The sequence below is a fragment of the Neopelma chrysocephalum genome, unplaced genomic scaffold (genome assembly GCF_003984885.1).
Source record: "Neopelma chrysocephalum unplaced genomic scaffold, ASM398488v2 Primary Assembly neopelma1_73b, whole genome shotgun sequence".
Taxonomy (NCBI): Eukaryota; Metazoa; Chordata; class Aves; order Passeriformes; family Pipridae; genus Neopelma; species Neopelma chrysocephalum.
Genome location: NW_020897734.1, coordinates 4,876,387 through 4,892,378, shown reverse-complemented (window position 1 = coordinate 4,892,378; position 15,992 = coordinate 4,876,387). Strand labels below are relative to the sequence as shown.

Here is a 15,992-nt window from a genome sequence, read left to right as displayed (position 1 = left end):
GGAACCTGCTACTCGGTGGCTTGGACACTGGCTGGTGTAGGGATGTGCTGAGAAGTGACACTCTGGAGCAGGGAGAGCAGGCAGGCTCCTGGCTATAGAGAAGCCTCTGCCCAGGGCAGGTTCACAGGCTGCTCCTGATCCACACTGGCCAAAGAGTACACTGAAAGGAAGGGAAGATGAGGGAAATAGGAAAAATAGTAGGTTTTCATACAGAAAAGAAAGGGTGGGGGTTTGCATGAAACCATTTATATTTAATGGTGGGTTACTTACAACTTTTAAACCCTATGTCTTCCCTTATTCTGACTTTCCCTTAGTATGAAGACCTATTTCAAGGTGAGCAATTGCTTTTGGGAAAACATTGATTATTGTAAAAAAAAAAATAAATGAAACATAAACTTCTGGAAAGGCCAAAACTCTCCCCCCGACCTCCCTCCTTTGGGGAGCTGTAAGGAATGTAAGCCAAAATCATTCCTCCCACTCCAGGGAGTGCTTGTGGACTTTCCACCAGTGACCTGTTCCTCAAAACCTGCTTCCAAGTTTCTGCTTCTCCCCCCACTTCACCATGCACAGGGCAGAACTGGAATCCATCATTGTACCTGTGCACATCTGGGGCTTGCCCAGCTACTAAAAAGTCTTAGACAGATGGTGTTTTAAAGCAGAACTCCATTTGTAATGTGCTGGTTATGCTATTGCCTTTTGGTGTTGGCTTAGCTCTAGTACTAGGCTTGGGAAAAGTAGCAAGAACCTCAATGCTCTGATGGCTTGTGAAAGCAGGGGAGCTAGAAGAGGGGATCTGGCAGGTTTCACTGGTTTCCAGCAAAGCAAGACGGATATTCTGCTATTGTCAGTGCAAGGGTATCCCACAGTGTGTTTCATGGTGCTGTGAGTGCTCACAAGCAGGCAAACACCACCCAGAGAAGTGTCTTCCAGGTTGGAGAGCTGTTGGTTTTTATGAGGTTACAGTTACCCTTGGGTAGTTGTTAAAGTGTTTGCTTGAGCTTATGAACCATAAATTCTGTGCACTCAGTCCAAAAAATTAAGAATGTTCCTTCATGAAGCAAATGGGAGAGACATTTATGGTTGTATGGGTATTTGGAGTTACTTTTGTATACAACACAGACTGACCAGCTGCAGGTAAATAGAAGATTCTGAATGTGAGTTAAAGCCTTGTGAGATCCATGTTGCCTAGGTGGAAAAAATCCTTTATCTTCCCTTTCTTGAGCAAACAAAAGGTCCTGAAACCTATAATTCATCTTGTTTCTTCTTGCTTCATTTGAAACAATCTTTATTCATCACTGACAGTAGCTTTTGTTATCAAATTTCTGTGGTAGATAAATGAGTTAGGATGAGGTAATGTGCTGTTGATGTAAATTGAATGCAAAGTGAAGAAGGTAATGATCATCTCTCATTTTCCATGCATAAGAAAATGCAAATGTGAGAAAATAAATTGAGCTAAAATGCTGAAACAATACATCTCCTATCAATAAAGAGGAGTGTGGAGAATGGTCTGCCGTAACAAGGGATAATTAGAATCTCATTACCGTAAATATTTTACTTCAGAACATAGGTCAGTCAAATTATTTTAGGTTTATAGTGCATATTTCCCTTGTAATAGTATTTGCAACATTATTGCCAACTAATCTTCACAGAGAATGCCAACATCATTAGAATAAACATAGCTATTAATACAAATAATTTCTATTGTTTACTACTATTGCTGACAACTTCTGGGGCATTAATCTGAAGGAAAAGTCCTTCTTTTTATTTATTTTGCACACAAAATCCACAGAATTGTTATCCCCATTGTGGGCACTTTGGAGATGAAAACTTTGCTGGTCAGCTGGATGACATCAATCAAATCTGCACATATTTTGACTTATAAAGAAGGTATTAAAAAAGAAGGGTACTTAAAATACACACCCAAATCATGTTCCTTCTTATTAAATAGGATTTCTGTAGCAATGAGCTGTTAGGAGATGTCTCTTTTTGCTTGAGGTGTTAGGTTTAGGGCTTTTATTGAAAAATGTCCCTTTTTTTGTTCGAACAGAACCATCACACACATGTGGTTGCTGGGCCTGTGTTTGTGTCCAAGGCAGAATGAGCTGGCAGAGGTGCAGGGCAGCATATTCCTGGCAGGGCCACCCCTCTGGCTTGGGGACTTGCTCCTCTTTCAGAGAAGATACCTGATACAGAGTGAAATGAAGTTTATGAGAAATCAGAACAAGAAATCTATTTCCATTTTAATCTGATAGATTTTTTTTTTAAAATGTGTTCTGGCTGCACTGATCAATAATGTTAAACAGCCTGATAGCTTGAGGATCATGTTAAAGGATTTTTCATAATCTCCCTTGTCTCCAAATGCACTCTTTTAAGTGAAAAATCCTCATTCAAAGCCTTTAGCGATTTATCCTTGCCCTCCACACAGCTGTGGTAAGTAATCTTTCCTTAACCAACAGCAAACAAGGCTTCTCTGACAAAAAAAAAAAAAGTCAGGGAAAGTAATGCTTGATCTTTATGTTTTCTTATTCTTTATTTGATCACTCTGAAGTCCCTGGCTTTTTCTGGAGCAGTGAGTGTGGGAAATTATCCAGATATGAAGGTACCACAGGCATGGAGTCCTTTGCAGTGCCAAACATTCTGTTGTAGTGATTAACATGCTGGAGAAAGTACCAATTCTGCTAAAAGTCCTATAACCTCTGTAGGTACTGAGGTGTATTTGTACATCAGTGGCATTAGTGACCTACCCCAGGCGAGGATGTGCCCTCAGCTTTCCAGGATGCAGAAGCCTCGTTGCTGTGGTGGTGGCTCTGGGCTGGTGGGGATGCAGGCACATGGAGATGCTGCTGGTGACTTCAGTTCTGTGCTGCGTGATGGGTACTTAGGCCAGAGGAGGGGTCTGGCTTTGGTGATGTGAAATAGCAATGAAGACCAACTTTTCAGTGATGGCAGCAGACAGTTTGTACAGGAGCAGTGTCAGCTCTCCCGTCTCTGAAAGCCTCTCCTCTCATCCAGCTCAGGGCTTTCAGTTCTGTGTTGGGCATTTTTTCTCTGCTTTTATGCTTCAATAGCTGTGCCAAGAAGCAGGCTCCCTTGCTGAATTCCCTCTAGACACATCCATGGCAGTTAGCACTTTAGCTCCATCCCTCCCATTTTATTCCATTTTTAATTAGACTCCTGAACAGGAGCACAGAGCAAACTCTGCTTTCATCTGGGAGATCCTGTGGCTGTGAAATATTTACAGGAAGTAAATAACTGTCAGAAAGTAAATAAGTCCCTGACTCTACATGAGTGTAAAAGTGCTTTGAAATAGTCTCATTCAAATAAAAGCTCCTCACATTGAGTGGCAGTAAGAAAACAGCAACACAGGCAAAAAATCACCAATGTAGAAGATAAACACAATTACTAATTCATGGAGCAGCACGTTTCACAGTAGCAGCCTTAGTATCTTTCTTTGCAGTTTGATTTAAAATAGGCCAGATTAAAAAGAAATCTGGATTTGGTTTGGTCATCATCTTTTCAGACAGTGGAGTGCAAGCACGAGTAGACGCTGCGTGCTGCTGAAGTCACTCTAAATTTAGAATTCACCATCTCCACTTCAAACTCTGGATAAAGCAATGAAAAAGCTCAGAGGAGGCAGCAGCTCTTGCAGGTTTTGATGGGTCAGGTAGATTAACAAGCTCAAACATCAATGGATAGAGCAAGAACTAAATTAAATATAAGATGAAGAGCTGGCTTGACGCTGTGTATTGGCACGAGATGACACAACCCCTGTCAGGCCAGGCACGTGTGTGGGATGGAGGCTTGTCCTGCCCCAGGCTTGCATCCAGCTCAGCTTGTTTCCTTCTTCACTGTCAGGAAAGGATTAATCTTGCCTTGCTCTGATGTGAGGAGGGAGGTGTCTCCCTCTTTCCTTTTCTGTGGACTAGAAAAGCAGGCTCAATTGACAGCTCACACTGTAAGACAAACTTCATTTTTGGATATTAGAACTGGGGTGAAATGAGTCTCAACTAGCACATGCAAACCCACCATCATAGCCAAAGCCCTTGCACTTAACTCCATGCTGAGCTTAGAATAATAACATTCTGTGTTGTCCTTTTGCCCATTTTTTATGTCAACATTTGTGACTATTTCCTTGTTCATTTTCTTTGCCTTAACCATCTGAATCTTCTATCTTCTACTTGTACAAGAGCATCCTTGTGTCCTATTCACTTTTTCCAGCTCCTTTTCTTTCTACTATCTTTATAATTTGCCATCTTACCCTTTAGGGACAAAACTCTCTGTGGTATAAACACCGATATCTGAGGGGAGGATATGCAGAGAAGACAGAGGGATATTTCTAATATGTGCATCCCTAATTGATTCCCAGGCAGCTCCCTGAGTCACAGGCACTTTGAAGCAGTGGCACTTGAAATTTATCCTCTACTTAATAAATGTGATCTTAGAACACCCCTTAGAACTGGAGAAGATGAGAGCCCTCCCCAAGACTCTTGGACCTGCTGCAAGAGGCAGTGATAGTTAAGATTCAGAGAAAGGGGATTTCACAGTCTTCATTGTCTGCTCTCATCAACACATATGATGAATGAAACCACCACTCTGGCTCCAGGGGGAGACACTAATTTTTCTCCTGAAATCCCAGGCCCATCAGAGGTGTATGATAAGATGAATAGTTAAGAATGAATTGGCATTTGTAGTGTGTGACCTACTTGGGTTTTCTCTTCTGTTCCCTGACCTAGTGCCCTGCAGTGCTTCTGCTAACAGCATTCACTAATGGATGGTTGGATGCTCTGACTTGCCAGTTCTCACAAAGCCAACAGGGCTCTGCTATGAAGGTTAATTTGCAGCCAAATCCACCAGGAGAGGTAGCCAAACTCCTCGGCACAGCTTGGGCACCACTTTGAAAATTCAGGAAGGGTGGCAGCTGAGAACCCAGGGTTGCTTTAGAGGAGTGATTTTCACTGGTGTACAGTGCAGTCACCTCCCTGATGGAGGAAAGAACCTGCTGACATAAAGATCTGTTGTAACTCTGTGCAGGTGAGTTTTCCAGTCTTTGGTGCAATGCAGGCACAGAAGCTTGGGTTTATCTTCCTGAATTTAGTCTCCTAATTTGAATTGCCAAGTTGGGGACCACAGACTCTATAGCTGCAGGAAAGACACACTTCTGAAGGCTGAGAGACTCAGAGATCAGGCACTGGGGGTGTGGCTGGGCTTTCTCCTTGTGTTGGCTCCATGGGAATTGTACACACCTACACTCCGAGTGCAATGGGAAAATGACACCTCAGTGTCCGTTTCTGTTTCATGCTTATAAAGTCAGGACTATGCTTCATTCAGAAGATATTGGGAGCCTTGACAGTAAGAGGATGGATGGACAAAAGGATGCAAGGGGCACATAAGGGCTCCAACCTTAGGTGATTGTACTGAGTACAATGGTGCTTCATCGGGTTTGCACTGGCTGAACTTTTAGTTGAAGTTGCAGACGCCCTGAAAGTTGTGCATTTAATCTAACACAAAGTAATCTTAAAGAGCAGCATTCCTATCCTATCTGAGGAAATTCTCTGTCTTGGTCTGCCCAGTACTCTTTGCAATTAAGGTTGTACAACTCTTTGAGCTGAAGCCTATTGTAAACTTCTTAAGAGAAATATCTCATATGGAAATACAACCAGTTAAAAGATGCAATGTCTAATATATGACACACTTTTTCTAAATTAGGCTTATCTCTGAAAAAATTCATGAGTTCTACAGCTCAGGCTTAGATCATAATTTGAAACCTCAGAGGATTATCTCAGAAATCACAAAAAGCATCTCCCAAGGGTTTTTGATGGGTGCCTCTTCACATCAGCTTTTTATCTTTAAACCTGTGTCAAACTATGAAACATGAAGAGTTTGCATTGTGTGCTTCTTCTAAAAAGCATTACAGCTCTCAGCAATGAATCCTGCTTTGACAGGTAAATGCTACATATGCTCTTCCTATAATGAATATGGAACTGAGTGTTTGTCTTCAAGGCGTTGAGTTTTCCAGCTCATGTTGCACCATGAAAGGAATATAGGGTGGGAACACAATTCCCATCTTACTCAACACAATCTTGCTCAAGTTGTCCAAGAACTGATCTTGATCTTCTTGCAGGTTTAGGGTCAAATTCTGCTAAATGGCACCTAAAATAGCACGTTATCCCACTTTTCCACTACTCACTCCTTTTGAGGAGATCTCTCAGCTCCCTCTGGCCCCTCTTAGGGGGGAGTGATGCTGCAATCCCTCCCTTCTTTTCTTTCTCACATCTCTCCTCCTATATAATTCTGATCTCCTGCATTTCTCTAAGGCTATCATAGTACTGTTCAAGTCAGCATAGTCATAAGCAGTCCTCAATCACAAAAAACCTTTTCAGCACTAATATAATAGAAAAATTCAAACAATACTTCTTGCTGTTACGGTTATTTGCACCAGTGCAAGGCCAGGAGACAAAACTGCTGTGTCAGCATGGGAATAAATAACCCCCTGGGGCTGGAGGTGAGCAAAACTGAACCTCAGGCCTCTGTATTCTCTGCTCCTGGTTTCAAATACTCCTGGGAGGTAAATTTGAGGAAAGAAGCTCAACGTTAGTAAATATGTTTGACCTATGCCCTGGCTGTGGGTAATTTACAACACACTTGAAAATCTGATCTGGGTTATGTCCAATTCATAGAAGTTTATTTCCAAGGCAGTTATTTATAGACTACCTTCCTGGCTCTTGGGTTCTGTGGGGAAGTGTCTGAACATCAGCTCTCTGAGCAATCCCCATAAAATTAAAATTTTCAATTTTAATGGTGAATAAACAGTTTAGGGGAAATGAAATATTATCCAACAAATCCTTCCTTTCACTTAAAGCTCCGAGACTTTAAATATTTATTAGCAGTGTCTCGACTCTGCAGTGATGTTAAAAGGCTCAGCCCCGTTCTAAGGAGGGGAACAATCCATTCGATTAAAAACAAAGAGAAAATGCCACTTCAGATTACAGTGTTTGGGAAAATGATTGGCACTTTTGTCTTCTATGTAGTACAGTTAGAATGGGGTTTGGGTTTTTTTCCTTCCTCAAACCTCCTTTGCCCTACAAATTTTTATGGTTCTTTCTCACGGCTTGATCCTATAGGAGCAATGCTGGTATTTCTCTGGGCAGATCCACCAAGTTGCTTCCCAAATTGAGTTCTTCATGTACTTCATAGTCTTCATTTCAGATGGGGGCCCTCAGAGGCTTATTGTTCTATTTCAAGTTCTGTTTTTCCCTTGCCTTAGCTATGTAGGAAACAACTTGTTGTAATCTCAGAGGACAATAACTTGAGAGGTTTGGGAAATCTGGGGAAACTTTATCTTGCCATGCACTGATTGAACTACCTGTACTTTTTCTTAAAAAAAAAAAAAAAGAGAAAGAAAAAGAGCTTAAAAACTTAAAAATAGTTCTCTACACAGCAGTGAGCAGAAGGAAGATGCGATTAATGAATAGGATTTCAAATTTCATTTTCATCAAATTGTCAGCTGGAAAAGAACCCCCCTGAATTGTTAGTGCAAATGGACCTGCCATTGCTTTGCCTGGGGAGGTGGCTGATACCTTCTGGGAAGAGGGGAATGGTGAGAACCTTCATTTAAAATGTGACTTCTCAAAGAAAATTATCTCATGGTAGAAAATTGTCTTATCTGTAAGTTTCTGAGAAGTTCTGTTCTGTGAAAGTTGTGGGGTTAACCATGACTAGAAGGACCATGGCAGGTTGTTTTAGCAGTGAATGTTTAAGAAGGTATTCTTATGGGAAAGTCCTGCATTTTTGTGTGTGTGCCTGCACCCCATCAATACATACAGAATTCAGAGGAAATAAGGGCTTCACAGAGATCATCTGTACAAATGTACAGGGACAGGAAACCTCTTCAACGAGAACCCACAGTGAAGAGGCAGGGGAGATGGAGGCACTGGAATGACAGTGCAATGAAATAGTTTCAGAGACAGGACAGAGAGCCCTGGTTTTGTAGGGAGCTGATTCAGATCCCTGACCCCTCTCTCAGGGTAACTCCCTTGTGATAAGACCAGCAGTGTTTTTGGAGGGTCTGTACAGGACACAGTGTGTTCCTGTCACACCGAATTGTCAGTGAAATTCTCTGGGAGATGGAGCAATAAAAAAGCTTGATAAAGGAAATATTATCCATTAAATGAGATAGGTCTTTCTCACAAGTGTGGAATTTATTTGCTTATCTATGAAAAATCTGGGTAATGCACCTTGTCTTCAGCTGAGCCACTCAGCCTGTTTGCACAATGTACATTCAACCCTCCCTCTTAAGTCTGTTAGTTCAGCCTGTGAAGACACCCCCTGTGTCTTGCCATCTAAATGGCCCAGTCTCCTTCTCTCTGGTGCTAGAAGACACCAGATTCTTGGTAACTGAGCCCTCTGCTGAAAGGGCCGCTGCAGTCAGACTTCATGGCAAAAGATAAGGTGGCATCAAAATTGTTGATAGTGAAATAAAGGAAAACAAATTACAGTGCCTGATATCAACTGAGTTTTAATTAATGCCTCTAATCTGTCTAGTGGAAGTTCTAAATGCCATTTGTGCCTTCACTGTTGCTCTAAACAGTGACAAACTCATCAGAAACAAACATATTGCAATGTATGCCACTAAAGCTAAAACATACCAGAAGTGAAGTAAGTAATTTGGGAAAGAAGTACATTGTAGGGAAACCTGCTGGAGCCCTGAGGTTCATGCACTGCATCCCACCTCTGCAGGCTTTACATATCAGTTACCCACACAGAAGTGGGATTTCTACTTGCTCCCAACTAGACAGTCTGAGAACTCCTGCAGACACCATTCCCATATTCCCAGTCCTGTCTCTCAGGAATAGACCTTTCCCTGTGTGCTCCAGCATGGAAAGATCTGGTTGTGGATTTCTTTTGCATGTGGCTTCCTGCAAAACCACCACCACTGAGCAGTGATCCTGCCTGGGGGTGGGGGAAGCTTTCTCTTTATCTGGAGAAGGAATTTAAGCCATCGAGACGGTAATTTATTCAGAGTTAAATCTGAGTAACACCTTTTTCCCAGCACAGGTTCTGTAGAAGCCTAAGCAAGCTGAGCTGGCACAGATCTTTATTTTTCTTGTCCATATCAGTTTTTCCCTCTGATTTTCTCTTAAAATCTACAAAACACATAACTGCTGAAAAGAGCAAATTTACTTTTTTTCCAGTGTGTGCATAGCTTGCAGGTTGGAGATACTCTAGAAGATCGAGACAAGATCTTGTTGGGGATTTTGTTGTTGTTTTGTGGGTTTTTTTAAATCTGAATTTTATATCCTGCAGGAGGAAGAGAACAGTGATTTAAGAGCAGATAAAGCAGTAATAAATAAATATGGGCTAGAATTTAGAGGCAAGTTCTCATCTGAGAGTAAAAGAAGAGTTTAGGAACTGCCCAGTAGTAGCCGGGATGGGGGAGCAGATGGAGGAAAAGTGGTATAAAAAAACGCTTAAAAGCAAAACATGATAAAATAACTGGATGGGACAGTAGACAACCTGGGACTGGGCCTGGAGGGGGCAAAGCTGTGTCTGTGATCACAAAGTGCAAGGTTTATCTAGGCAACTGCTCTGTGGTCATTAAGGGAAGTGCTTCTTGTGTGGAAAGACCCATTGCCAGTTGTAGAGATGGTCCAAGTCCCTGAAAGTGGCATGTAAAATGAAGCAGAGAATGGGAACACACCTCTGATTTTGCAGCCAGCCCCAGAGCACCTCAGTCTTTTACTTTTGATCTTTTGAGGAGAGGATTGCATGTCTTTGAGGCCTTTGGTCCTTGGCTGTAGATATAGAAGCTCGATGAGCTGAGCTGATTGCTGATTCACCTCTAGGAGTAGAAACAGCAGCACATTCTGATAAAAGATTTATTCTAGCAGGGGTCTTCTTGAGCAATTTCTCAACGACCTGAAGATATTTAAATGTTCAGTAGAATCTGACCTATATGATTAACATTAATTATATCTCATATCATATAAAAGGAAACTTTGCACTAAAACAAGCTCTTCTGAAAAATAAGCCTGTGCAGCACCATAAGGAGACATAGTTTCTCTCCATTGTTTTTACCATCCTGCAAATTTGATTCATCCTCATTCTACTGATGCTTGAATGTGTGAATAATCTGTCAGGAGCCTCAAACATTTCTCTCTTTTACATTACATAGAATATGGCAGATCTCTGTAATCTTCTATAGCCTCTGTGGTATATATAACAGCAGAAAACAACCAGTGTTTTGAAATAAAAATGAATTTGGGTTTGCATTAAGATGCAGAGGGAAGGAGTTATTTTTGTTGCTGTTTTCTTTTTCCGTCTTTTTTTTTTACCTGTTCCAAATAGAGATTCTTTTAAGTCTTTGGTGTTTATGCTTCAAGCTAATGCAAATACAACAGTGACTAAACCTGCTGGATTTTGAATGTATGCAGAGAATCACGAATTTTATAGATTGTTGATGTTATCTGAAAGAAATCTCAAAGAATTAGACTGAATAGTGAATTATAGGAGGAAAACTTTCTTTCATTCCTACTTGGGTTAAGGAATGTGTTTGAGAATAGATAATATTCTATTATCTATTTAAAGGAGATCAATGTAGTATATTTGGGGTGAATTTACAAGTTTAGTTGATGAAAATATGTGGGTTGATACAATAGAATATACACAGACTTCTGCAAGACATATAATTTGGTACCTCAGAGCTCTTCATATTAAGTACCTAGACAGTGTAAAAATGAACATTTTGTGGTTTAGATGGATTAAAAACTGTCTAACTAATGGTTCTCTAAATGATCACTGTCAGCTGCTGGCACTGTGGATGCTCTCCAGAGCTCAGGGGTTTTTTCCCTTTTCATGATACTTATCAGCTGACTGGAAATGGCACTGGCAAGGAGATTCCAGCTCACAAATCAGGACAGTGCCATAGGGAGAGATGGCAAAGGATGGACAGCAGAAAAAAAATACTGAATATGAGTTTACCTATAGCTGAAATGTTAGTGTGGTCTTTGAGGACACAGTCTGGGAAGGGGACATTGCCTTGTGCTAATACAATTGCTATATGAAGAGTCTGTCTAGGTCAGCAGTTCAGAAAGGGCTGGGGTTAGTCAGGGTCCCCTATAAGAAGGTTTTCCAAAATAATGGCAGGATTCATTATCATGCCAAGTTGTGAGAAACCTGAGCAATTTGCTTTGCTATTAAAATAACAGTTTTGTGTTAACCAAGGCGAGTCTGAACTCTCCACATTTGGAACAAAAGGTTGTAAGGGGAGCCCTTTCAATATAGCAGAAAAAAGCTCTAATGACATCCTGGAAGTTGAAAGCAAGCATCTTCACACTGGAAATACGAGTGAATGGTCACTGGCACAATAACAGAGGTCATGGTCAAGTATCATTGCTTCAGAATTCTAGATGCATTTAGCATTGATGTGGAATTAAAAAATGGTGTATTGGGATGACCTGCGGCTCCTGCTGTGTAGTTTAGGCTGGAGGTTCAAAGCAGTTCTTTCAAAGCAATTATTTTACCCTGTACCAGGGCAAGAGTCCCCAAAGCCCTCTGAATTAGTCACAGAGGTTTGCCCACTTCTGTCTGAACACCTGAAATCTAACAGTCTGCAGAAACTGTGTGTCTTCAGCAGCATCATGGAGACAGAAACCCATTCTGCCACGTGGGTCCCTGTGAAAGGCAATGAGCATCCTCAGGAATCCGACGAATCAAAACTTTAAATTTTTTTTCTATTTCCCATTGACTTTGCACGGAGTGAAGAGCTGAGGATGGCTTTAAAATAGGAACTCTATTTCTTATTCAACATTCAGGCCTAAAAATTGATGAAAACAGCAGCAATTAGAGCGGGTGAGAGTGAGTAAGGTACCTCTTCCACTTCATTTAGTAAAGAAACTGAGTTGTCTCCCCTAGGCGCTCGTCTTGCAGCTTGTGTGACTGCAGATGGCTGGCACTTTGAAGGAAGCCTGTAATTTAAAAGCAACTCTGAATCATCCTGCCTGCCTTTCTTGGCATAACAGCACTTCACTTTGCTGCTCTGAAGAGGTTGGTGTTCACAGGTTTATCTTCTTGACTGGCAACACAAGGCAAGCCATGAATCCGGGACTAATGGCAGGTGCCTTGGGGAAGACGAGGTCAAGCATTTTGGTCTACTGCCTCTACAGCAGGCAGCCCATTTAGCATCTAGTATTACCTGCTGCCCAGTGCTCCCTTCTAAGCCTTCATTTTTAACCATCAGGGGAAGCATCTATCTTGCACTCATTCCCCTCGAGACCAAAGCTGTGATGTATGTAACTGTTGGGGGGGGGGGGGGAAGCTGAATATTTCTTGGGAATAAGACAAATGTGAAGGCTTAGCTCTGGCTTGGAGTGATTCAAGTAGATTTCTCTATGCAATACAAAAGGGTGCTGTATTATTACACCTCCATGAGGAGCCACAAAACCCGGCATTGAGGCCTCCAAATAGGGTCCAAAATGCCCCCTCCCTGCCCCAATATTTCAATGATTTATCTATCTCAGGGTAGGAGGACTAATTAATAAGTAGTGAAGGCAGTGTGATTGCAGATTTATCCCCCTGTGCTAATTCCTATTTCCCATCTGCCATTTTCCTCTTTGCTCCTCAGCCAGCTTCGACTCTTCTTCCCTGGCATCAGGAGGAATGGACAGGAGCTTTCCTCGTGCCTTCTCTAGTGCTGATGGAAGCTCTGAGGGGCATTAAGGTGGCTGCATCTGGTTTCTTAGGCCAAGTAATAAGACCTAAAGACCATCTGGATCAGAATGGGTAGAATCATCTCCAGAATCAGGACCTGGGGAGGTCAAGGGCTTGGGGAGGTTTTGGAGTGTCAGCTTCCCACAGCCTGGGAAACCTTTTGGGTTGTCTTTTTAGCCTGCCTACAAGGAGAAAAGGCTGATTCATTTTAGGTTAGGTATTAGCTAGTGCAGAAGTGTTTAAGCCACTGGAATAGGAAAATGAAAGCCTAAATTGCCCAGAAGGGTGCTGTATAAATTTGTCTCTCAGCTACTGTTAAGCATCAAGGCTAAGTAATTGCCATACCTGCTTAGCTGGACATGTTTTGACCTCTTGTTTAATTATCTTTCAAAAAATTGTCCATTCCTTAAGGTTGCTGGGCTTGTTGCTGAACAAACTGCTGCCAATGTGCTTGAAAGAGATTATTTTAAAGGAAAAGTATTTTCACAAACAGATTTAATGTTCACTTTTCTTCCTTTACCCCAGGGCTCTCTACCTATTTTTATTCCTTATATTCCCTTATCATGTAGTGGAACCCAAGGCCCTATTTACTGAGAAATGTTTTTAGAAGCCTAAAACTTTCTATTTCTATAAATAAATATGTCTGTTCTGCTGGAGTCAGAGCCTAGTTTTCAAGGGCTCTTGCTTTGGTAGAAGCTGGATTGCTAGTTGAACTTTATCTACCTTAACCTGGGAGAATATAGAATTAGGCATGATGTTGTTTTCACAGTGCAAGTTCCCCTATGCAATGAGATTTGTGGTAATTTCTGCATCTCTCCACATCTCCTGAGTGGTTATGGAGGTAAAAGATTCTCTCCAGTGGGGATATGCCTTCGATTCTGAACTGCAAGGTTAGCCTTTGAACTTAGAGCCTCCTTTTCTCCAGGCTGAGCCCTCTCAGGTCCCTCAGCCACTCCTCATGCGAATTTGGCTCCAGACCCTTTCACAGCTCTGGACATGCTCCAGCACCTTCTTGTAGCGAGGGGCCCACAGCCGAGCGCAGGACTTGAGGTGCATCCTCAGCAATGCTGAGTACAGGAGGATGATCATTGCCATCACCCTGCTGGCCACGCTGTTCCTGTGGCCAAAAGCTTGGCTCTGTGTCCTTACTCTGCAGAGACAACAGATGCAAATGGTCTGGGCCAGTGGGCTGCAAAATGAGAAATGACAACGAGGAGGAGGATGTGAGGCTCCCGGTGAAGTGGCGCTGACGGTCTCTGTTGCTGGCTTGTCTGCGTCTGCAGCCACTGCCTGCAGGCCCCGATCCCAGCGTGAGACACAGAAGCTGGAGCAGACCAACAGCAGATTCTGTAGTGAGAATGTTGATGTGGTGATGTTGAAACCATCATGCAGAACTGCATCTCCCCCGGCAGCTGCCCGTCAGTGTGTGTGGTGATGAACAGCAGAAGCAATGGCTTTTTTGAGCACCTCCTCTATGTGTGTCCTGATTCCATCCAGGACAGGGTTAAGTTTTGCAGTAGCCAGGAGGAGCATGGCTAGGACCCAGAGGTTATTCTGTACCACCTCATATCATTGCCAGGGGAGGAGAAGAGAAAGGGCCCCTGTGGTCAGAGGGGAGCGGTCGGGTGCAGGCTCTGAGCAATTGCATGTGAATCGTTTGCCTGTCCTGTACACAGCTGTGTACAAGATATGGATGTTGTAACATATTACAGCTGTTACTGTTCATTTTCTTATCTCATAGCTGTTTCCAGTAAATTGTTCTTACCTCAACCCACGATCTTTACCTTTTTGTGCCTCCAGTTCTCCTCTCCAGCCCGCCACAGGGGGAGGGAGAAGTGAGGGAGCAGCACGTGGTTTGGATTTTCAGTGGGAACACTAAATTGGGGAATACCATTCCTAAACCATGAAAATGTGCTGGCCCTGTGGAGGGTCTGTGCCCAGGGGATACAGGGCTCCAGTGAGACCTGGCACCAAATCCTGCTCTTGCCTCCCTCCACAGCACAGAGACGGGGGGGGGCAGACAGCCGGGCTGGACCACAGCAGATTCAGCCTTGTCTTGATTTCTCAATAATTTAATACACTACTTTTCAGCCAGCCTTGGTCAGTCTTGAAATTCCTACTGAGTCCCAGTGCCTGTCTTATTTGCTGAATGATGTTTTTCAGCTTGGTCCTTTATTTTGTATGTCTGTAATGCAGGAAGAAGGGCTTTGGACTCCAGTCTTTTCTGGCTGACATCTTATGCACTGTCTTATCCTCACATACTGGGGAGGTGTTTTGTCTCCCCTTGTCCTGGGATAGAAAAAGTCCACCCCTCTCACCCTGGCAGAGCCTATTCAGATGCAAAGAGTGCAGTTCAAGACTTCTAGCACTGTCACATCTAATAAAATGGCAATTCATGCAAACCCTTGGTAAGGGATGGTCTTTGCCATTTCTTGAGTGGAGAAGGGCATGATCCTGTCCCTGTTTGGTTGATAGGAAAACCCACAGAAGGTTGACATGGCATTTACTGGAGAAGAGACAGATGATGTGGGGTCTGTCAGGGGCAAAGTACTGAGATTTACGTGTTTGCCCAAGTTCACCCCTAGACTAACAAAATCTTCTAGGGCTGTTGGGACAACCACTCCTGCATGAACAGGGCAAAGTTTGGCTCAGAGCTATTAACACCTCCACTCAGTTTGGATCTGATGCTATTTTGGGAAGAGTTTCAGGTGCTGGTATAAGCTGCTTGCCTACTGCCACTGCAGATTAAATAGATGTTTGACCCCAATAACAGTGTTAGCTGTTGCTGGGGAGAGCCACTCCTGCCTCAATCTACCCTCTGGAAAAAAGCATTTGTGCATTAGCAGCAGCATTTGGGATGGAGAACACAGGCTTCCCAGTGACCTAGTCAGTAAATAACATGTGGCACATGAAATGAGATAATGGTATTTTTATGTAGGAGAGAGACAGGCCAATCATTCATTCACACTCATTTTTACAGTCTTTTTTATTCTCTCTGATTCAAAACAGCCAGATTCCAGCACCTTTTCATCCATTAGAGGAGCAGACTTCAAAACCCATCTGTTTTTCTCATACTTGCTCCATCAAATTCATTAGGCAAATGCCTCTCTGCATCTCATTTCAACACCTCTGAATCTGGTTGTTCACCTCAGTACTTCCAGATGTAAAAACCATGTAGTGATGGCCTTGGCTCTTCCAGCCAGCATAAGTAGAAGAAGGAAATGCAAGTTTCATCTAATGTCTGTCAGAAAAATGCATGGAAAGTCCTCTAAGACATCAGGCCTGAA

At 42.7% G+C, this 15,992-nt stretch overlaps 1 protein-coding gene across 1 annotated transcript in view; it reads left to right on the top strand.

Annotated features, from left to right (window-relative positions):
* FGF13 (fibroblast growth factor 13) overlaps nt 1–15,992 on the top strand; it is a 312,900-nt gene that overhangs the window by 12,978 nt on the left and 283,930 nt on the right. The gene's annotated exons all lie outside the window — the stretch shown is intronic.